Below are 24,120 nucleotides of genomic sequence, written 5' to 3'. Positions count from 1 at the left end.
GCTGTTGTCGTTGTCGTTGTCGTTGTTGTTGTTGGTCCGTTGATGATAATGATGAAAATGATTTTGATGATAATAATGATAATGATGAGGATGATGATAGTAATACTGAGGATTATTCAGATCTTGGGTGGTATCCGATGTTGAACCAAAGTTTGCTGAAAACAATATCTTCGTATGTGTTTGAATTAAAACAATATAATATTATCTAAATGAATGAATATGAATGAACGTTTTGAACTAATTCCTATGAAAGAAATAAAATGTTCAAACAATTGCTTGTAAATTCTTGCCAATTAATTTTCTATATATATATATATTTTTTTTTCGTTTTTTTGGGGGACATATGAAGAGACTAGCATTGCTACGAATGTATGTTTATGTCTGTGTGTATGTTTGTGTATGTGTATTTCCTAGACAACGGAATATTTGGAGTACTTTGCAGTAGAAACTATATATATATTCACTATAGTTATATATTGTGGCCTTTCGAAGGCGTAACAACGTCGAAACTCCTCGTTACAAGAAGTAAAGGCAAAGGGAGCAAGCAAACCCGTCATTAAAACGCCAGCGAGAGAGCAACCTAACGATGTAGCTACCTATCTACCAAGAATTCTCAGGAATGGAAATTTTTCTTGAATAATGCATCATTTTTTTTTTCCTTTCTCCATCCACCTCCACCTTCTCCTCCTCCTCCTTCTCCTCCTCATTCATTGTGCTATTCTTTCTTTTTACTTTTACTTTTTATTTTTTCTCTTATCTCTTTTTACACGTACACCAAGAACGTATCAATATTAATTAATAAACATTTTTCTAACTCGGTTAAAATATATAAACAAATTTGATTTGTGGATACTACCTTCGATTAATTTTTCCTTCTCTTTCCAATTTTTCACGTAATGATGATCACTTTCAACGCCGATGGTAGTAGAATTATTGCTATTATTCTCGATCATTGATACCATGTTATTATTAATATGACTAATATTATTATTATTATTACTATTATTATATCTTTCTTTTTCATGATCTACCATCGCAACGATTACTTATTTATTTTTTCCTTTTATCAGAATTAAGAGAACAAATTCGAAGTAATACACTTTTCACTTTTTGTTTCTTTTTAAACAGAGCACACGTGTTAAAATTACTTCTCGTCACTTATTTCAACTCAGGAAGTTGGACGAAACCAATTGTTAACAATTGTTCAAAGATATCTATAATGGAAAAAAAGAGAAAAAATATAATAATAATAATAATAATAATAACAATAATAATAATAATTATAATAATAATAATTATAATTATAATAATAATAATAATAATATATATAAAGATACTAGGGAATTGAATAGAAAATAATCAGACGAAACGTACTCGGTGCTTGCAGCACGATGTTTGGGGAGTTAGACGAAACTTGTACATTTCTCAATCCCCCAGTGTTTCTCTCCCCCTCCCCTCTCTCACGTTTTATTTCTCTCTCTCTCTTTCTCCAATGTTTTCTCCACCTCCTTCCCTCAGTCTCCACCCCAAGCCTTGAAATGCCGTTTGCGCTCGCGGGGTAGCTAAGCCAGAGAGGTAACACCCTTATTTTAAGCTCCACCCTTGGAAGTACAGAGTCACTCCAAATCGGAGGGTTTCCTACGCACAAGCGCACAGAGACCAAAGAGAGATTGAGAGAGAGAGAGAGAGAGAGAGAGAGGGATAACGAACAAGAGAAACACTTCTCATTGGGATATTTCCAAATAGGAGAAAAAAGGTAAAAACGCCATTGGATTTTGTATACAAAGACAGGTACAATAGATAGATTTTTTTTGTTCCTAAGACCCTCCCCAAATCTTCCCCCCCCCTATCACTTATTGTTAGTTTAGATTTTAGGAATTACATGTGAAGATATTTATTTGTATCGAATTTTAATGAATATTCTTAGTCGCCATATTGGATTATTAGATTTCGTTAGTTGGAAATTTAAATCAAAAGTAAGTTGGGTTTGGTCAGGATAGATGTTTTTTTCTTTTTTATTTTTTTTAGTTTTGTTGGTAAAAATCATCCCTCATGACGAAGAAATTTCATTAACACTCGTATCATGTTCTCTCTTACTATGTTAAGATATTTACTTGTATCGAATTTTAATGAATATTCTTATTCGCCATATTGGATTATTAGATTTCATTACTTGGAAATTTAAATCAAAAGTAAGTTGGGTTTGGTCAGGATAGATATTTTTTTCTTTTTTATTTTTTTTAGTTTTGTTGGTAAAAATCATCCCTCATGACGAAGAAATTTCATTAACACTCGTATCATGTTCTCTCTTACTATGTTAAGATATTTACTTGTATCGAATTTTAATGAATATTCTTATTCGCCATATTGGATTATTAGATTTCATTACTTGGAAATTTAAATCAAAAGTAAGTTGGGTTTGGTCAGGATAGATGTTTTTTTCTTTTTTATTTTTTTTAGTTTTGTTGGTAAAAATCATCCCTCATGACGAAGAAATTTCATTAACATTCGTATCATGTTCTCTCTTACTATGTTAAGATATTTACTTGTATCGAATTTTAATGAATATTCTTATTCGCCATATTGGATTATTAGATTTCATTACTTGGAAATTTAAATCAAAAGTAAGTTGGGTTTGGTCAGGATAGATGTTTTTTTCTTTTTTTTCTTCTTTTTTTGTTGGTAAAAATCATCCCTCATTACGAAAAAATTTCATTAACACTCGTATCATGTTCTCTCTTACTATGTTAAGATCTTGTATCGAATTTTAATGAATATTTTTAGTCGCCATATTGGATTATTAGATTTCGTTAGTTGGAAATTTAAATCAAAAGTAAGTTGGGTTTGGTCAGGATAGATATTTTTTTATTTTTATTTTTTTTAGTTTTGTTGGTAAAAATCATCCCTCATGATGAAGAAATTTCATTAACATTCGTATCATGTTCTCTCTTACTATGTTAAGATATTTACTTGTATCGAATTTTAATGAATATTCTTATTCGCCATATTGGATTATTAGATTTCATTACTTGGAAATTTAAATCAAAAGTAAGTTGGGTTTGGTCAGGATAGATGTTTTTTTCTTTTTTTTCTTCTTTTTTTTGTTGGTAAAAATCATCCCTCATTACGAAAAAATTTCATTAACACTCGTATCATGTTCTCTCTTACTATGTTAAGATCTTGTATCGAATTTTAATGAATATTCTTAGTCGCCATATTGGATTATTAGATTTCGTTACTTGGAAATTTAAATCCAAATTCTCGTTATTAAATAGAAGAACCTTGGTTTATTTACCAGTTGTAGCATGTTTACCACTCGCAGTGTTTTTCGAGAGAAAACGCGATTCGGGAGACAATACCTTAGGAAAAACTAAACAATTCACGATAGTTTTGAGCATGTGTCAAAAACATGTTCCTGGCTAAAGAACAGAGGGAGACAAAAACGAAGAATTCAACTAAAATCTGGCTAACTGTTTACAAGTGGCGAATCGTTTTTTTAGATTTCGAAAATAATTTTCGAAAAGATTTCTGTTTTTCTTCGTTTCCCCGTCGCTGTTTCTCACGTGTTTGATATACTCCATACTAATCTTCAAAACAATGAAACGTTTGATTGCTAGAAGAAAAAGAAAAGGAAGAAGACAAAAAAAAAAGGTTTTATTCGAAACATGTGTTTCTTCCTACAATTTTCTTTTGATTTTCTTTCGTTTCTTTTATTTTATTTTTCTTCTTGTTTCATTATAAAGGTAGATAAGATTTTTTTTTTTTTTTTACGAAAGGTAAAATAATATATTCCTTTTCTTTCGGATTTCTAAAAACAATTTACAGATGTTCAGGGAATAGTCGCTATATCCAGGTATTTACCGGTTGAAATTATTTCCAAATTTTGAGACGACTTGGGCTGGGTAGAATTTCGAGAACTTAAGGTCGTTAATATTTCGAATATTTTATCGTACTACTTTAGTAATAATCATCTTATATATACACATATATAATAAACGAAAAGAATATTAAAATAGGAACGGGAAATAAAAAAATGGAAGGAAAAATACGAAGAAAAATAATGTAGGAAAGAAGAAATATAAATAATTGTTGTTTATCATCATATATATTATATATAAAAAGAAAACGAGAAGAGAAAAAAGATTGTAATAATTATGAGGGATGTTTAAAATAAATTCTAATGAAAAAAAATATCAAAATAAAATATACAAAAAGATGTTTAATTTTAATTGAAAATTGAACAGAAGAAGATAGAACAAAAAGAATACGGGAGAAAAATATGATAAAATTATGAATAACAGATATTATAATAAATGGTATAGAGAATTGAGAGAAAAAGAAGAAGAAGAAGAAGAAGAAGGAAGTAAATTATTTTGGAAAAAAAAAATTGATGGAGGAATAGAATCAATCAATGAGATTGTGAGATTCCGATCGCGGGAAGGAAAAATGGACGAACTGATACTGGAAAAAAATGGGGGTAATGGGGGACGGGGTATATTTATGCAGATTACGTGGATTTGAAGAAGAAACGATAGAACGTTTAATAGGAAAATGGAAAGAATCGGATAGAGTAAAAAGGTTTAACTGGAAGGATGATGTTTCAGGGATAAGAAAAAGGAAGGAAGGAATGATTAGGAAAATATTGCAACAAAGTAGAGAAAAAATTGACGAATAAAATTTGAAATGGTATATATAATATATATAAAATGTTGCTATCACCAAAATTTCATGATAATATTTTTATCGGATAGTAATAGTTCATAGGAAATGTTTTAATTTACGTGATAAAAATTTGTAGATACGTGTATTGATAATAATCTTCGTTTATTTTTTAATTAACAAAATTATTTGTTAATTTATCAATTTTTATTTCACGTTAGAGTATATATATACCGAGATATTTGTTAAAAGTTAATAATATTCATCGAAACGATTAAAAATATTTAATTAATATCCGGTTCATGCAATATCGAATCATTTCTATGTAAATGAATTATTATTTTTATTATTATTATTATTATTATTATTATTTATGAGTATACTGGATATATAAATATCTATTAATTATTTGGTATTGTTACGTTTTAGAAAATAATTTTTATCATTGAATTATTGGTGATGATTTTTGTTCATTTTTTTTTTTTTTTATTTAAATTAAAGGATTATTTATGAGTATACTGGATATAAATATCTATTAATTATTTGGTATTGTTACGTTTTAGAAAATAATTTTTATCATTGAATTATTGGTAATGATTTTTGTTCATTTTTTTTTTTTTTATTTAAATTAAAGGATTATTTATGAGTATACTGAATATAAATATCTATTAATTATTTTAATTATTTGATATTGTTACGTTTTAGAAAATAATTTTTATCATTGAATTATTGGTGATGATTTTTGTTGATTTTTTTTTTATTTTTTTAAATTAAAGGATTCGAATAAAAAAAATTGACCGATTAAAAAAAAGGTTGGAAGTATATTCTGACTCTTGTCGTACGAGTTACTCTATTACTCACTATTACGTGTATAATCGATATCCGTGGTAAATGGGAAGAGAATAGTGAAAGGCAATCCAATTTGCAGGAACGCAAACGCTAGCTAGCTAGCCAGCTAGCTTGTCTCTCTTCCTGTCGTTCAATTAATGGACCTTTCTTATAATCTCATGAATTCATCTCGAACCTCAGATAAATTCCAATTCTTTTCATATATTTTTCCTTCCTAGGTATACGAAGAAAGGGGGATTCGAAAATGATCGAAATCTCTGATCAGAGATTTCGAGTGTCGAGATCACAGATTCGCGGGAAAAGTGTTTAATCGAAATCTTCGAGAAGCAATTTCGTTTTTTATTTGATATATATATATATTTTGAACAATTATTAAAAAATCATTCGATAGAAATTATTTTCTTCTAAGAATTATCTTATTTTCTTTTCTTTTTTCTTTTTTTTACGACAATTTATTTAAATAACATAGACGAAAAATTGGAATACGATTGAAATAAGTACTCACGAATATATCACGCAAAATTAATATTTAGTATCAATAAAATGAACTGTGAATTAATTAATATTATTATTGTTTGTTGATAATCCAAATGAAATACTTTTTTTTTTCTTTTTACGACAATTTATTTAAATAACATAGACGAAAAATTGGAATACGATTGAAATAAGTACACACACGAGTATATCACGCAAAATTAATATTTAGTATCAATAAAATGAACTATGAATTAATTAATATTATTATCGTTTGTGTGTGTTGATAATCCAAATGAAATACTTCACGGAGATAAATATTTTCTTTTATATAAAATATGTTTCAATCTGTTCGACGTATTATTTGTAATATTCGAGAAAAAAAAACATATCATATCGACGGAAAGAATCATACCTAAAAATTCCAAATTCTCATGATACATATTATAATAAATACGATCACAAGATTATTCCAAAAAGGTACAAATTTCGAGTTTCATTTTTACCTTCTTTTTTCTCGCTCGGATGGTAAAACTAACGTGAGTTATGTCAGAATTTCAAAGGATTTTTGAGGAATAAAAAAAAAAAAGAAAACGAAAGATAAAAATAGAAATACGAAAAAAGTATATATCAAACACAATAGAAAACAAAAAAGAAGAAGAAGAAGAAAAAGAAAATGCAAAGAAGAATGTTTTTCTATTATTAAAAAATAGGTTGAATAGTAAATCTCGTCACGTTCGTGACCGTTCAATGCAATTGATGCTACGAGTCGCGAGATCAAAAACACCACCGTCACTACCACCATCACCACCATAACACATAGATTCATCTTAACTTCTCACCTATACATTGTTCGGGATATTCACCATCGATAAATCAGGGTTAAAGGTATAGTTAAGAGGTGAGGGGGGGCAGGGGGGTGCAGGGTTCTTTTTTTTACGTTAAATTAAACGAACACCTTGACAACACCCCCCACCGCCCCAACCACCCGCTCCCCCGTGTTGCAAAGCTCGACTTAAGTCACGTTAAGGGCAGGGTAAAAAAAGGGACAAGGTGGAGCAAAAAGGGCGCGATTCGATTCATTCTACTACGCATAGGTAGGTAGGTAGTAGAAGTCTTTGACATTCTAGTAGAACGCACGTGGCCGTGCATTTTAATGCGAGAAATGAGCGATACCTAACTTTCACGCCTATTTCTTCCTTCTTCTTCTTCTTTTTCTTTTTTTTTCTCTTTTTTTTTGCTGCTCCTCCTTCCTTTTTACTTTCCCGCCCTCTCTCCCCGAACGTTTAGATTTTATTTCAAAAGAAACAAAGTATATTTCATCCCCTGTGATTTCAAATGTGTGTTTTTCCAGGTGATTAATTAATTAATATAAAATATATTCTTTTTTCTTTCTTTTTTTTTTTCTTTTATTTTTCTTTTTTTCTAAACGATTACGAATTTTTTATTTTCATATTTCGGATATAGGTAATACTTTTTTATAGATTCCTAGTAAAATGTTCTGTTATATGAGTTCAAGTGTAATTCGTTATTATTTTGCGTTATTATATTAAGATTATTTATAATATTTTGTTTGTAAAAAAGTGTCGTAAACTTTTACAAAGAGTTTCTAACACAATATATATCGATTATATTGAATTAAATAAATTTTTATTTCAATGAAATAAAAACACAATAAATCTTTCCAATATTGGTCAACATGTATACCTTAAATAATAATAATAATCATTAATTAATTAATTAAATAATTGATTACAAAATAAATGAAAAATTGTAATTATATTAATACAATGAGGGGGGGGGGAAATCATTAGAAAGCACCCCCTTTAAAACCTATCGGAGTATTTTTTCCCTTGAATTTATTCTTTTATCGTGTTGGTGCTGATCATGCAGTTCGTAGTCCTGAAGAAATTGTACACTAACCGTCGGGGACCTTATGTTGATATCTACATTGTAGAATTGCAAATGTGTGTATAGATTCTACGTAGACGGTACAACGTAGACGGAGTCGAGTTGACCGATAAAGGAACCCATTTGTCCCTCGTTCCTATTTTTCTTTCTGTCACTTTTTTTTCTACACGTACTCAACTTACCTACAATGTAACTCGTGACGTGTAACAAATAATGACTTGGTCGAACGGTAGTAGCTAAACGCCACGATCATATATAAACACGTTCGCGAGTAATCCTACTCTCTTTTGTGTGACAAAACCTTATATACATATATATGTACACACACACACATATATATATATATTATTAGGTATGTGTTATTGTGAAATATCGAAATTGGATAATGTCAAGTTTTACATGGTCATTTGGTATATGCTGAAAAATGATTAATCTATAAAAATAAATCCAAATATTTGATCTTTCATCAAATTATTTAATATGTGTTGACATTTCACCATGCGAATCTTGACATTCTCCAATTTCGGTCATTCATGGTAACATGTATATATATATATAATAATATATTATTATAATTATAATTGATTATGATTAAACATAACAAATTATTTATAATAGAAATTAAATGATAATACGAATTAGTGCAAAATATTTGTTTCTTTCGTTCGCATAATTCATCGTTATAATTATTCGGCATGATCTTATTGACTTCGAAAACAATTCATTTAATGTTACACTTATGCTTCCCAATATTTGTATTTGTGGTTGGCAATGTAATGTTTGTGCCAGTTCTAATGCATAATGCATTAGTATGCACGTGTACAACGTATGAAACATAAATAAACAATAGATACCCAAAAGTCGTCTTTATCAAATACAAAAATGATCTATTTTATTTTTAACAATTACGCGAAATTAGAGAAAACGTTTTAATGATAATTACGTTCAATAATAATAATAATAGAAATGAGAATACAAAAATTGTTCTCTAATAGTGTCTTTCTAATTTCGACGCGTGTCGGCTCGAATAAAATCTCACGCTCGTTTCAGAACCTAAAGGGTCTGCGTAGGGAAAGGTTGAGAGAAAGAGACAGACACATACACACATACATACATACATATATATATATGTATATACGTACGTAGATACATAGAGAAAAAGAGAAGGATAGAAAATATCAAAGTTAGGGGAAGCTGGAAATCGTGTACAACCCCTATGTACCACAACCCTTGTCGTTTTGCTCCTAAGTACGTGCCCTTCTCGTTGCAAACTATGACAAGAAGGAAAGAAACAGAGAGACAGATAAGTAGAAATGAAAGGAAGAAGAATTGTGGAGAGGATACGGCAGTCCCGAACGAGCCAGGCCCTTTTTTCTCGCCCTTTCATCCGTGTATATCCCGCCCTTTAAACGGCCCTAAAGCAAGTCACTTTCAACCTGACATTAAGTGTGACCGATCGCCCTACCGATGCTTTTTAAAATGGCCACCCAACTTAGACTTAAAAAGTTGTTGGCTGAAATGACGTAGTCATCTTGAATTCACTTTTTTTTTTCTTCTTTCTCTTTTTTTCTTAACAATTTATCCTTCTCTCATTTTTCTTTTTGATTAAATATTTGAATATTTTTTCTTTTGTTTTTAATTTAACAGTTATACATGTTATTGTATTCATTCGAAAATTGTATCACGATGGTGGTGGATTTTTTTTCTATTAAAATCAACGTTCGATCGTTTTATTATTATTTTATTTTATCTCTTTTGTAATTTATTTTTTATTTGTTTTCTTTCTTTTTTTTTATTATTATTATATATTATATATTTTATTTTATATTAGATTCGTCCCTTTTTATTTCTTTTTTTATTTTTTTAGAATAAATCATTTTTACCCGAACAATATTTAATATTTATTTTATGTTATTTTATTGAGAATTATATAGAACAGATATTCATTCTGATCTTTTACATTTTTCTGTATCGTATACGATTAGGAAAAATAATATAAAATAACGAATATTTTTTTTCTATTTTGCATATTGAACTTAGCAAGAAAATGACAATTTAATATTTTTCTTAAATATAATATTATTATTATTATTATTAATATCAAAACCTTTAAAGTGAAATACAAAAATATTGACTTGGGCGTGTAAAAAAGAAAAAAGAAATTTGTCATTTCTAAAGTACGAAATCGATCGAACGTTTCATTCATAATCATTCAAACAAATATTTTTTGATTCTGAAATTCTTTGGAAAATAAAAAAAAAGAAAAAGCATTTCATATTTATGGAATGGTTTTTTGTTTTAATCGATAATGTGATATTAAAAAAAAAAAAAAAGCAAAGAAACACCATTCGTATTGTTTAAATTGCAGTTTTGTAAAGTAATGAATAATACACCCCTTCCTATCCCTCCCTGGTCACCAATTATCTTTAGTCTAATTTTCTCGTGTAATCTTCAGAGATGATTTGTACGCGAGGAACGAGATCTGGTTATCTCGCTGGGCACACGATAATTCCGTGCAAAAATGGATAATCGGCAGTGAACGTGTTTTCCACTTGGGCACGTACCAAGTGTTCGGATGATGTCACACGGCAACATCCTTTCTACAAAGTATTATACTAACCACTATATACTACATCGTATACTATTCTATGCGTCTTTTAAACGTTTGTTCTATTGGTATGTAAGTTAGAACAGTAGAACAAAAAAACAACATAAATCAACATCTTTTAGATAATTCAGAATTAACGAGAAAACGATTTTATTCCTATTCGAACAGACCAACGAGTTAATTTTAGCTCATTTTCGATTTAAATTTGTCTTAGAAATTAGATAAATGATCGAAAAACAAATTGAAATTTTTTAAGAATAACTCGGGGCTACTAAAATGTGTATAATAATTTGTTATATTATATTTTTCAATGAAACCGAAAATTCGATTTTTTATCGACGTTTACGTTTCAACATGCAAATCTTAACATTCTCTAATTTCTGTCTTTCACGATACACACACACACATATATATAACATACTCGTACATTAATTTTAAATACCGATTAAAAAATGTTACAAAAAATACTGATAAATAACATGATAAATAATATCAGTTAAATATATTATACGTCGTGTTACGTATTTAATTAAATACGTTATCAAATGTTTGTTAATAAAAATCGTGACAATTTGATGTAACAAAAAAAGAAGAAATAAAAAAAAAAAGAAAAAAAAAAGATTGATTCGATTAAACAATATTTAGGTTTGTTAAAACATCAACCTCTACCCCCCGCCCACCCCCAACACCACCAGGGGATTTTTACGTGGGTCAAATTTTATTCGGCGTATATCATTTTGAAGAGAATTTTCGGTTGTATACGCGTTATTGGGCCGTAATTTAAAAGCGCGTCGATCGTACGATTAGAACCGAGACTAACGTACCATTATTTTACAACTTGGTTCAACCGACCAGCTGACCCGACTAGCTATAGCAACACGTTGACGTAATGGACGGCGACTTCTTTCATTTCTGCCCTTACACGTATATTCGTTATTCCGTTTCATTGTCAGAGAGAAAGAGAATCTAAAACTTTTGACTTTTGACTTCTTCGATTTTATTTCTTTTCTTTTTCTTTTCACTTTTTTTGTTTCTTTTGTTATATTAAATGTATATATGTTAATCGCGTTGAAGTGTAGAATCCAGTTATTCTATAAATTATCTAGGTAATGTGCAAATAAATTAAAGTGATACATTGTTTGATTTTTCAAATTATTTTTTAAATTACCCGGACAATTTGCACATTTACCTGCTAGACACTTGTTAAAATGAAAATAAGATTTTTACTGTAAACAACAGCATAATGTTTATCTACGTTTAAATTAACATAATATTATTAATTTAATTTTCGATATCTAAATAATTCAATTAATATACAATCAAACAATCGAAAATTATATAATAGAAAGAATCAAATATGATTTCAAATATTAATTAAAATGAATGATATGGATTTTATAAAACGTATGATACAAAATTATGCTTACTTATTAAGTGCAATCTAAAGAGATTGATGACACTTTGAATTACATAAGGCAATTGGGTTTTTTTTCTTTTTTCGACGAACACTTCTATTTCTGGTACATTTAAATTTATAGACGCGTATTCTAAAATCTTGATCAGAGTATACCGAGGGATTGTTTTATTGCCGTTTGACGTAAAGATATTTCTACAGCAATGATATCTTATTTAACGATACTTTAACGATACGGAGAAGCTGTTAAATATGAATATTACCTAGATAAAAAAATAGTAAAAACCTAGGACAAACACTTGATTGAAGGGACGTTGACACAGTTGAAGGGACAAATTAATTAATTAACAGATTGGTTAGACAATGTGACATATGTAACGAAATGTTGTTTTCAAGTCAAAAATAGAAAAGAAAGAAAGAAAATAAAATAAAGAAAAGGAAGGAAGGAAGGAAGTGAGAAACAAAGGGCGGGTGTGAGGGCGAGGATAAAGGGAGGGAAGTGAGAAAAAATAACAAAAAATAAACTAAAAGAAAGAAAGAAAGAAAAGCATCATTTAGGAGGATGCATTCTCACGGCAAAGCAACTGTGGAATAGAATTTATTGGTATAGGCAAAGGTTGTTGGTGTCGGTGAGTTTTTGAAGTCGCTGAACTTCGTTGCTTTTGCCATTCGACTCGCCAGTAAACTACGACTCGTCTCGCGAGCGTGACAGAAAGGAGGAAAAGAAGGATTCAGAAGGATACGTGCAAGATGGTAAAATCCTTTACCCAAAGGTGGGCTCGACAATTCGTTCGTGGAAACGATTTTTTTATTTTATTTTTTTTTTTTTTTCACAGCAAAGTCTTTCCTTTTCATTTATTTTCTTCTCACCTCGACCAATTCTACAATCTAATTCTGGTGTTTTTTTTTGATAGGATGTAGGATGTGTTTAAAAAAAAATTGCAACTATTGAAAAATAAAAGATTAGTTTGTTCTGCATTCCAGCAATAATAATATTTACAATGAACTACGAGTTTTGAAAATTTGTTTTCCATAGAATTTGGGTTGGATCGTGTTAAATTAAAATAGAAAAGTGTACATGTTGTTGTCGAAAAAGATAAGGATCGAATTTGTATTAAAAGTGTAAATCTGATGAAATAATAAACTTATGTCAAAGATTTCCTAAGAAAGCGATGTTACAAAAAGAAACATACAAAAATTACATAAGTATTACAAATCTTTTGCTATTCGTTATATATATATATATATATATTTGTATGTATATTTAAATAAAAAAGAAAAATTTCAATATCGTCATTAGCAAATGTAATCGGTTTAATGACCCACGAAGGTTTTTTAAAAGTAGAAACATCAAACGTTTATCATAAACAAATGATGATATTGGACCTTCCGACAAAATGCACTCTTTTAATTGTGCAATCTTTGTATTATTTTCATTCTGAACGTTCAAATGATTGATCAAAAATATGAAAAGGAAAAAAATTGTATTGTCCAATAAGATGAACAATTAATAATGTTAAAAAATTGTCGAGATATGGGAGAATAATTAGAAATGTGATTAGTATAATATATATATATAAATATATAAGTACACAGTATATGATTGGTATAATTATTAAGAAAAAAAAGTAAATAATTGATCAAAAATATGAAAAGAAAAAATTGTATTGTCCAATAAGATGAACAATTAATAATGTTAAAAAATTGTCGAGATACGGGAGAATAATTAGAAATACGATTAGTATAATATATATAAATATAAGTACACAGAATATGATTGGTATAATTATTAAGAAAAAAAAATAAATAATTGATCAAAAATATGAAAAGGAAAAGAATTGTATTGTCCAATAAGATGAACAATTAATAATGTTAAAAATTGTCGAGATACGGGAGAATAATTAGAAATATGATTAGTATAATATATATATAAAAATATAAGTACACAGTATATGATTGGTATAATTATTAAGAAAAATAAAGAAAAATTAAATGTGTTCGAATAAAATATGATTGAAAATAAGAATAAAAAGTCATGGACGATGAGCAAACGAGTGTCTTACGAATGTAGTTACGAATGGTTTAACCTTGGGGATACTGTACGATAACAAGAATACATGTTATGCTGACAATGCATCCTCCGGACGTAATCGGACTTACCGACATTGCAAGAAAGAAAGGAAAGAACGACGGGACTACTGAATTTCTTCGAGTAAAAAAATAAGTAACCACGTGATTCGTCGTCGTCTTCGTCATGGAGGTCTAATCATTGCGATTAATATTTTATATATTTTTTTTTTCCTTTTTTTCGTACGATGATCTCACGAAAAGTATAATTATTGTTTCCATTAAAAAACAATACTCATTAGATGCATAATAATAATAATAATAATAATAATAATAATAATAATAATAATAATAATAATAATGTATACGTGATTAGTGCAAATATTTATCAGGAAGTTTTTTTATCTATATATATATATATAATATATTTAATTAAATTTTGTTTATAATAAATGTGCACAATGTGTAACGCCATGATTAAGTTTATTTTAATATTCGTATTATTTGATTGTTTATATTTTAAGCATTGATACTCCTTGTTTATGGTGTTTACGTTTTATTTCACAAAATATATATCATATCCGTGTAACAAAATTTCTTGGTAAGTACGTAAATGCATTTTACTCCTCTCTCTCCCCCTCTTCCCTTTTCCACCAATACATTCCTCCCCACCTTCCATTCTTCTTCCTCTGTTTAAATATATTTAAGCGAAAAATATCAGGAAATTAATATATATATATATTTTGTTTTTTTTTTCTTTTTTTTTCTTTTTTTTTTCTTTCAAAACAAACAACACGACCGTACACGATGACGCGTTTTAAACGAAGAATATTATTAAATTATTTGAAGATTATATTATTTTTACGCTGATATGGACAAAATTAATAAGATATTATTTCTCGAATATAATATGAGAAAATGATTTTAGAATAATATTGTATTGCAATTTAAAATACAAACATAAATTTATTGATGATAAATTGTTGATCTGATCTTATTGGGAAAGAAACAAAATTGATAGTCTAATTAAAAAAGTGAATTTAAAAAAATATGCATTCGCGTGATTTTAATTTTGTTTTTTTTTTCTTTTTTTTTTTCTAATTAAATTCGAAGAATTATTTAAAAATATTCTTATAAAGTGTTGAAATCAGATATTACGATCGCACACGTTTGTTTTTCGCTTAGAAAGCTTTGAACCGTGGTGATAATTTCGAAAATCTTGCGTGTCGGAATGAATAAAATGAACCGAAGAGAACCGAGGAGAGAATTTTTCGATGGTCCAACATCATCGTCTTGATGCTCGTTACCCGTGACGACCCGACGCGTTGAGTTTCTCCACCTTACGGAGAGAGAGTCACCCCTTTTTAATACTTATTTTGATCTTTTTTCTTTTCCTTATATTATACGACCTATATGTGTTTCGTGTTACAATCATACAATCGGGTTATTAAAATAATTCTCCTTTTTTTTTGTCCCCTACCCCCCCCCCTCATTTACTTAACATTCTTTTTCTTTCTCTACTAATAAACTTATTCTTAATTTAAAAAATGAAAAGCAGCGAAATAAATAAATAAATAAATAGAAAGAAAAAAAATTAATTACTATAAAGAAGTATGAAAATGTTTTATATAGTCGTCATATATTTTTTATATTAACGATATATCTTTCGTATAATTATTATTATTGAATTTGTAACGAAGATCAAATTTCCATGAATTTTAATAAAACGGAACAATTAGATTAGATTTACTTACATTGCATGATTGAAAAATTATCGATCATGTGACTCGTGAAAAATCTTGGATCACGTGTAGAGAAATACGATTTGGCATGTCAAAACCTTGTAAAAAACATAAACGAACAATTAATTTAATAACACTTATTTTTGTTTCGAACGAACACACAACCGGAAGTATATATTACTATATATATATTACTTTTTTGTTTTATTTTCTTTTTTTATTTCTTTTAGTTTACTTTTATTCTTTGTTAGAGACGAAGATAGAGGTCAGAGGACAAGAACGGTAGAACTAAAGGTCGTCGTAAGCAAAACTAAACTTCACACACCGTGTCTCCCGGTATCCCGAGGATCACGTATCTCCCCACCACTATACCATAAACCATAAGAGATACACATACATGAGCGTTGGTAACACACGTTTCTTCCTCATGACGGCAATGATTATTAATCGAGAAAACATTTTCTTGTTTATCTTTTTGAAAATTCAAATCGTACGCGATACAATCGGCTTGGTTGTGTTGAAACAAATTTTCTCATCCTAACACATATTATATTTATATATAGAATTCTTGTTTTTTTTCTTTTTTCTTTCATTATATTATCCAATTAATTTTCTAAAATTATTATAACGTATATTATATTTTTTTAATTATTTCTTTATATATATACTAGAATATAATTATATTATATTATTTTTAGAATAATTATTTTATAAAATATTTTCGAAAAAAAATAAACAAAACAAAAATATGTCTTATACATATATATTATTTTTATTCTTCGTATCTTGTGTATGTATTTTGAAAATAATTTCTAATTTTTGATCGATTATCACTGTACGAAAGATTTCAAATAGGAAGAAGTATCGGATTTCATATAAGTTTACACATGTTCGAACGTTTAGGTCAATTTTTTTCACATATAATATACCTATACATAAAATAGCTAACGTTCAAACTGAACAACTTCAAAACAAGGATCAAAATAATGAAAATAACTTTCAGAAAAATATCCATAACGTGCGTATGAAATAAAAAAAGAAAAGAAATAATCATTTTGCCTACTAACTGTCACCCAACGGATATACATGCATATATAAAAATCGAAACACAATGATAAGTATTGTCTCGATGAAGTATTAAAAAGAAAAAGGAAAAAAAAAACTAAAAAGTCATGATCGTAAAGATTGCTTATAAAACAAAATAAAAGAGAGAGAGAGAGGGAAGAAAATTATGAAAAGGGTTCGGGGGTAGGGAGGTTGGTGGTGTTGGAAGAAAACAACAATTCTTTGTGTCCGAGTTTATGGTCGTCTAACATAAGCGAGAGATGCAATTGCGTTAGAATGGTTTCTATGTTTTTTCACTCATAGATGTGAGTGTAAAGTAAGCACATTTCTACGAAGTGTGAGAAAGAAAGAGAAAGAGGATCATAAATTTGAAAAGCCAAGCGATGACGGATGCAAACCCTATGCACTTTCTCTCTCTCTCTCACTCTTTTTCTTTCTTGACGTAATACATACTCGCGAATATTTAACATAAAAACGTGAGGATATTTCGAGAGGTTTCATGACTCTCTGCGTCGGATTGAATTTATTTAAGAACTGTTTACGCACGTGCCAGGATGTTGTAAGACATGAGCCTATGTTCATTCAATTGTTACTATACTATATCAACTATTATTAGCATGGAGTTTCATTCAGAAAAAAATTCATTATTAAACACAGATATAATATGTGAAAGTATTTTCAAATATTATATATTGGTATACATTTTATAATATATATATATTTTGTAATATATTAATTAATATATTAAATATATATTTTTATATATTAATTATTAATTATATAAAATTAATATATATAAAATTAAAAAAATAATATATAAAATTAATATTAATTATTAATTATTATTAATTAATTATATATATATTAATTAATATATAATATATATTTTTATATAATTAATTAATATATATATTTTGTATTAATTCAATCAACGGACTAAAGTATTATATTATAATTCTTTTCTCTTAAAAAGTAATTGTTATATTTTATTCAATAAATATTCTGAAATATTTTTACTTAGTAAAATTTTAAAAGCAAACAAAATTTCTTGTTAGATACTCAAAACTTTTCAATTAATCCACGAATACCTATATATTATAATACACAAGAATGAATTATTTGAATTTATAAAATACATCTTTATTCGTAATGAGAAAATATTCAAAGAAATATGAAAAACGTTTGTTATAATCACGCGAGAAATATAATAATATATTATAATAAACGAAACACAAAAATGAAATAAATTCGAAAACGAAGGGATAAGGGGGCGAGGGCGGGGGCGGCGGCGGGGGGAGTTGGAGTAGGTTCCAGCTGCCAACCGAAAATATATGTGAAACGATTTGATTTGATTTTTTTTTTTTATTTTTCTTCCTTCTATCTTATGCATACTTTCTTTTTTTATACAGCCTGCTCGCGTGCGTATGTGTGTGTATGTAAGCGTGTATAAGTTAGGAAGGACATAGTTAAGGAAAAGCACTCGCGGAAAAGGATCACGTTCTTCGGCGGAAGGGTCTTTTCTTCTTTTCTTCTTCTTCTTCTTCTCTTCTCTCGTACAAATTACTTTAGGAAACGACACGCCCCTTAACGGCTGGCGCGACGTTTTACGCGCGCGACATTATTTACTTTATCCGTTTTCCGTTTCGAAGTTCCGTACGGGAACGTAGTAAGAAAATCGTAGTAAAGAAACGTAAGGGAACGTAGAATATCGTAGGATTTTCTTACAGTTTCACGTTATGTATATATATACACATATGTATGTATGTATTCATGTATGTATATATGTATTCATGTATGTATGTATACGTACTTATACATCACCCGGTATATGTGTGTAAATTCTCTAAATAGTCTATCCAAATCTATTCTATATTCTATTTTATTTTATTTTTGGTTTTATTTTCTTTTTTATTTTCTCCCCCTCTTCCTTATCTTTCCCCATGTTTATCTGTTTTCCTCACTAAAATAAAATCGCATAGTTATTCTACTCGACAAATAAATGAAATGGGTTACTTCTATCCAAAAAAAAAAAAATAAAGAACCCTTTCTTCTTTACCCCTCCCTCCCTCGTTTCGTTCATTCTTCTAATACGTGTTTTTTTTTTGTTTTTTGTTTTCTAGAATCACGTCTAGGAGAATAAATTTATTAGGCGTTATACTTTTCGATGTAATATCTAATAAATTTGTAAAGGGGGAACACAAAATTAAGTAGAAAAAACACCAAAAACCAACAAATTAAAGTAACAATATTCGAAACGTATTATTACTATGTTTTTGTTCTTTTTTTAAAGAGATAAATTTGCATATTGAATTTGTTCATTTATTATTATATTGATTTTATTTTATATTATTATGAGATGTGAAATTGGTCGCTGATGATTTCAGTTTTAATGCGACGCTTAAAAATCAATTTTTAGCAAAGGAAAGAAAATATTTTCAATGTATTCCGTCAGTCGTTTTAATGTTAATTAATTATTGATTGAATATCAACAAGACCTGTTCCCCCACCTCAAAATAAAGAAAGTACGATATTTAAATAAAAAAATGGACGTTTTTAAGATCGATATATGCGGGTACTTTGATCCTTCATCTTTTGATTTATCAGCGAGGAAAATAAAACAACGCGTTTGTCTGTCTTGTTCGAAAAACTTTGGGATTCGATACGATTCGATTCGATTGGTTATTCCTTATAAATTATTCCTTCTTATATACGCGGTGTCAACCCTTTTTTTCTCACGCTAGAAAAAATATATATTTGTATGCGTGATCACCGATAAAAATTGAAAGATATCGACACATGAGACGAATAGAAAATGTCGATGACATGCGGGTTGATTAAAATCATCTTTCTCCGTCAATAAATTCGTTTCGTTCGCAAGCGAAATAACCGATTAAAATTCATTTTTCAAATTCGTACAAATTTAAAACCGAAGCATTACGATAATTCATCAATTTGTATATAATTTGAATTTTATTCAACAATCAGGACTCTCTTAATACTATTAATTTATATGATATTTTAATAATAAATAATACGATTGAGACTCTTATGGTTTGTATTCGGTTGAATTAATTTTGTTGTTCTACTTTTTGTTCAACAAGGATTAATAGATTTAACAAATTAACGGTTCAAATATTCAACAATAAAATAAAATTGAATATTCAATATTATTCAAATGTGGATATTATTTTAATGGTTTTCTCGGGTAAACATTTTTCGAAGAAATTATTCGTAATAAAAACTTTTCGAAATATCGACGATTAATTTCGTAATCAAAATTTAAATAGTTACCGTAATACGGGAACTTTTTTTCAAATTTTTGTTGACAATTATTTGAAAAAGAATAATCTATTCAAAATGTTTAATATTCATTTTCAATAGTATTCGTAAAAATGTTTGTTTTTGATTATCAATCCGGCGTGTTCTAAAAATATTTTATTAAGTGCTAATAATAGAAAATAGCGAATGAAGCAAATGAAGCTTATCAGTAGATACGTTTCTGAAGTGGATCTCATCTGTATTCAGTTTACTCTTCGTACTAATACATACAACAGTGATTCTTAGGAGTATTCGTATCCCTGCTTTATAATTATATATAAATTATTAATACATTTAAATTATATATTTTATATTTGTATATCCATAATTGAAAATAATCAATAACAATATTTCACAATTTTTATATATGCAAAAGAATATATTTTAGAATTATTCAACATTTAAATTGATATCAATTTTATTGCAAAAGAGCATTAATAAATAAATAAATAAATAAATAAATAAATAAATAAATAAATATGAATTATTTTGAAATTTTATATACAGTAGGAATGGATACGAATACTTCCGTGATTCGTGTTACTCTATGTTTTACACGTAAACTAGTAATTATGTTAGATCAATTACTAATACACTCGGATGTGAATAATTAGACAGTTAATATTTTTCATTACGAATACCGAAAGTGTCATAACATGGATAACGAATTTGTAAGAAAGTTTAATTATAAACGTAAATATCCGGACTAAATAAAAGAAAGAAGAAACACGCGAAGCGACGGTTTCATAAGATTTTTGAAATCATCAAGTTTAATAACAAGTTCGATCGAAATGATGCAACGAATATGCGCAAACATGGTTTTGATAAATTATTCCTGTTTTCTTTTTTAATACTTAAAACATTGTTATAACGGAAGATATATATTTGAAATAAAAAAATAAAAAAAGAAAAATAGATTAATAAATACTATGATTAGTAGGATTACTATGATTAAAAGAAATAGAATATAGGAATAGAAATAAAAAGGAAACTTTACGCAAACTTTTTACAAACATTTATAATTGGGGAATTGAAGTGTGATCAAAGCAAAAAAAAAAAGAAAAAAGAAAGAAAAAAACAAAAAACAAAACGTAATAGAAAAATAGAAAAGTATTGAAAAATGACGCGGCATGTGTTTCATAATACACATGCATATTAGAAGAATATATGAGAAAAGTGTGATCGATCGCATTGCTTTACGAACCTTGAATAAAAGCTGGCTTCTCATTGGCGCCTTGGAACAGGCAAGGACCAATTAGTCTCCCTTGCAAGTTGCAAAGCGATTTCAGCACACACCGTCGTCGACGACTTCCCAAAAGTGGCGAGTGCACTTTTATCAAGCCGTCGTCGTCGTCGTAGTCGTCGTAGTCGTCGTATTCGTCGTCGTCGGTGCTTGACACACTTCGGAAAACGAGCAAAACGAAGAAACCCTAAATCCACAACCTTCCTTGTTGTTCCTTAACAAACTCTTCGACTTCATAGTTGTGTTGAAAATTTTAAAACATCTTCTTCTTCTTCTTTTTCTTCTTCTTCTTCTTCTTATTATTATTTTTTTTAAACGTAGACACTCGTTATTAATTTAGAAAACGATTTTCAACAATAATTCCGTTGGTATCGTGATATTATTATTTTCCTTTTTTTCCTTTTTTCGATTCGAATTGAGTTTTGTTTATACACAAATAATATATATATTTAATAACTGAAGGGTGGATGTTTCACGGGAATAAACATCGTCATTGTTATTCCACAAACGTAAAAACTATATAGGGGAAACAAAATTCAAACGAATATGATATCTACTACATTGACAAATTGTTCACATAAGAACGACCGATGGTCACCGTCGGTAAAATGTTGATATTCGAATATCCTTCAAATGGGATTAGACGAATTCACACGAACATTGTTCCAAATTTTTCTTGGCACTGTCTTGATCGAGACACCTTGACAACTCCCGTTCCACCTTCTCTCACCGTTAGCAAAAAAAAAAAAGAAAAAACGAAAAAGTAAGAAGAAAAAAGAGTATAAAGAATGCGAAAGTATGATAATATAAGTTCTCCTCGAGAAAAAAAAAGAAAAAAAAAAGAAAACAAAAAGAAAAGTAAATAAATAACAAAAGCAATTAGATCAACCGTAAAATTCCGAACTTTAATGTATTCCAAATTATTTAAAAGATCGTTGTCCGTTGCTGCTGTTGTTGTGACGTTGTTGTTATCCACTGTTATTAAATATTCGCGATGACAGTTGAAGATAGATCGAAATTATTAGTTTGATGAAATAACGAGAACTGGTTGGATTACTCTTCTCTTAGAATAAGCGAACCCCCTCTCTTAGTTTAAAGATGGCGCGGCATACTTCTATTTGTTTAAACGTGATAGGTGATAAGTAGAGTAGTAGTCAGCCACCGAATGTGTGTAATAATAGGTTGGATGATACCACCAAACCTTGTTAAATCAATGACTCTTTTAATTATTAGCGCGTTTATAAAATGCGTTTTACTCTTGTGTCTTTTTAGCGCATTTAGGTCTTTAGGGTAAAATATTATACACACAAGCGAATGCACGGTGCACGGTGGACTCCCCACCGTGCAGTGGACCAACATCCTTCCAACCTGCTCAAATGAATTTTCTCTCTCGTTTCAACGCATACGGTAATGGTCTCGTCTCTTCTTCCTAGGTTTGGTTGTGCGCGCGCGCGCACGGGCCCCCACTAACTCTCCCCAATGGTCTACCCCCACTACCACGGCCACTACCACCACTACCAACGCTTCTACCACCACCACCACCGACCTATCACCCCTTCTTCTTTCTTTTCATCGCATTCGACTCTCTTATTCGCTCTCTCACTTTTACACGCGCACCATTTCACATATATACGTATTATTATGCACTGCCGACAAGATGGGCATACGTTTCAACTAACGCCTCTCCCTTTTCTGATTGGTCAAACAATACTCTCTGGCTTTTAACGCCACGCCTTCTTTACCGTGCATTCTTGCAACCATCATATTCCTTCCTTCTACCAAGTTTAGCAGAAGAGAACCATGCGTATATATATGTATATGTATATGTATATGTATATGTATATGTATATGTATATGTATATGTATATGTATATGTTATGTATATGTATTTACATAGACACAATGTGTCCTTTGTTCTCCCTCTTATAAACTATTGCTATGCCAAATCGCGGTGGTCTTCTCTATTTTCTTCTTTCGTTTCTTCTTCTTCTTCTTCTTCTTCTCCTCTCGTTTCATCTTTTCCGATTTTCTTTTTTTTTATTTTTTATTTTTTCCTTATCCTATCTATTTTTCTTCCTACCCCTTATCAATGTATATATGCGTCAGCAACATTAAATTGTATAGTTCAGTTAAATCGTGCTAATCTTAGGTTTTATACGAAATAACTAAAAATTTTAGGGAAAATATTAAAAAGAAAAACGAATTTTTATTATTATATTAAACTAGTAGTTTTATGAAATAACGATGATTATATTATATATGAATTTACAAGTGGTAACTACTTGCAATTTTAAAGTCTGATTTTCTTTCTACATATAATATTGAGAATTATAAAACTTCTTTTGCAAGGTTTTTTTTTTAAAGATGATATTTATACCGTGTTCCCAAAAAATACATATTCGGGTGTGCTTGTTTTTTTCCTTTAATTATCAAATTTGAAATTTTTGAAGAAAATGCATAAAAGGAACATGAAATGAATATGAAAAGTTGAGACCAAGTCACATTATCTCTCAAAATATTCAATAGTCGATAATAAAAAGTAATACATTTTCAAAATCTTTCTTTTATTGAACTTACACGAGCAAAAATGTAATGATTCAGTTTGAAAATTGATCTAAAGTAAATTGACCAAAATTGATGCATTTTTTTAACGAATTTTTTAAATAACCACATATGGTGAGATTTGTTCATTCTGGAAGGCAAAGCTCCATTGGGCTTTCAAACTTTCTAAAAGAAAAAAAAGCAGCATTTTCAATAGATTTATTTCCAA

General features: G+C 28.9%; 1 long non-coding RNA gene across 1 annotated transcript; it reads right to left on the bottom strand.

Moving 5' to 3' along the window:
• Nucleotides 1–61: 61 nt before the first annotated feature.
• LOC122513763 lies at nt 62–22,729 on the bottom strand. Its single transcript, XR_006302853.1, has 2 exons — nt 21,312–22,729; nt 62–155 (listed from the first exon to the last, which is right to left on the bottom strand). It is a non-coding gene; the product is annotated as an uncharacterized LOC122513763 (long non-coding RNA).
• Nucleotides 22,730–24,120: the final 1,391 nt, after the last annotated feature.

The sequence above is a fragment of the Polistes fuscatus genome, unplaced genomic scaffold, assembly GCF_010416935.1.
Source record: "Polistes fuscatus isolate 324 unplaced genomic scaffold, CU_Pfus_HIC Scaffold13, whole genome shotgun sequence".
NCBI classification, from domain to species: Eukaryota; Metazoa; Arthropoda; class Insecta; order Hymenoptera; family Vespidae; genus Polistes; species Polistes fuscatus.
The sequence above is the reverse complement of the archived record's forward strand: the minus strand, read 5'-3'. Positions and strand labels throughout refer to the sequence as shown.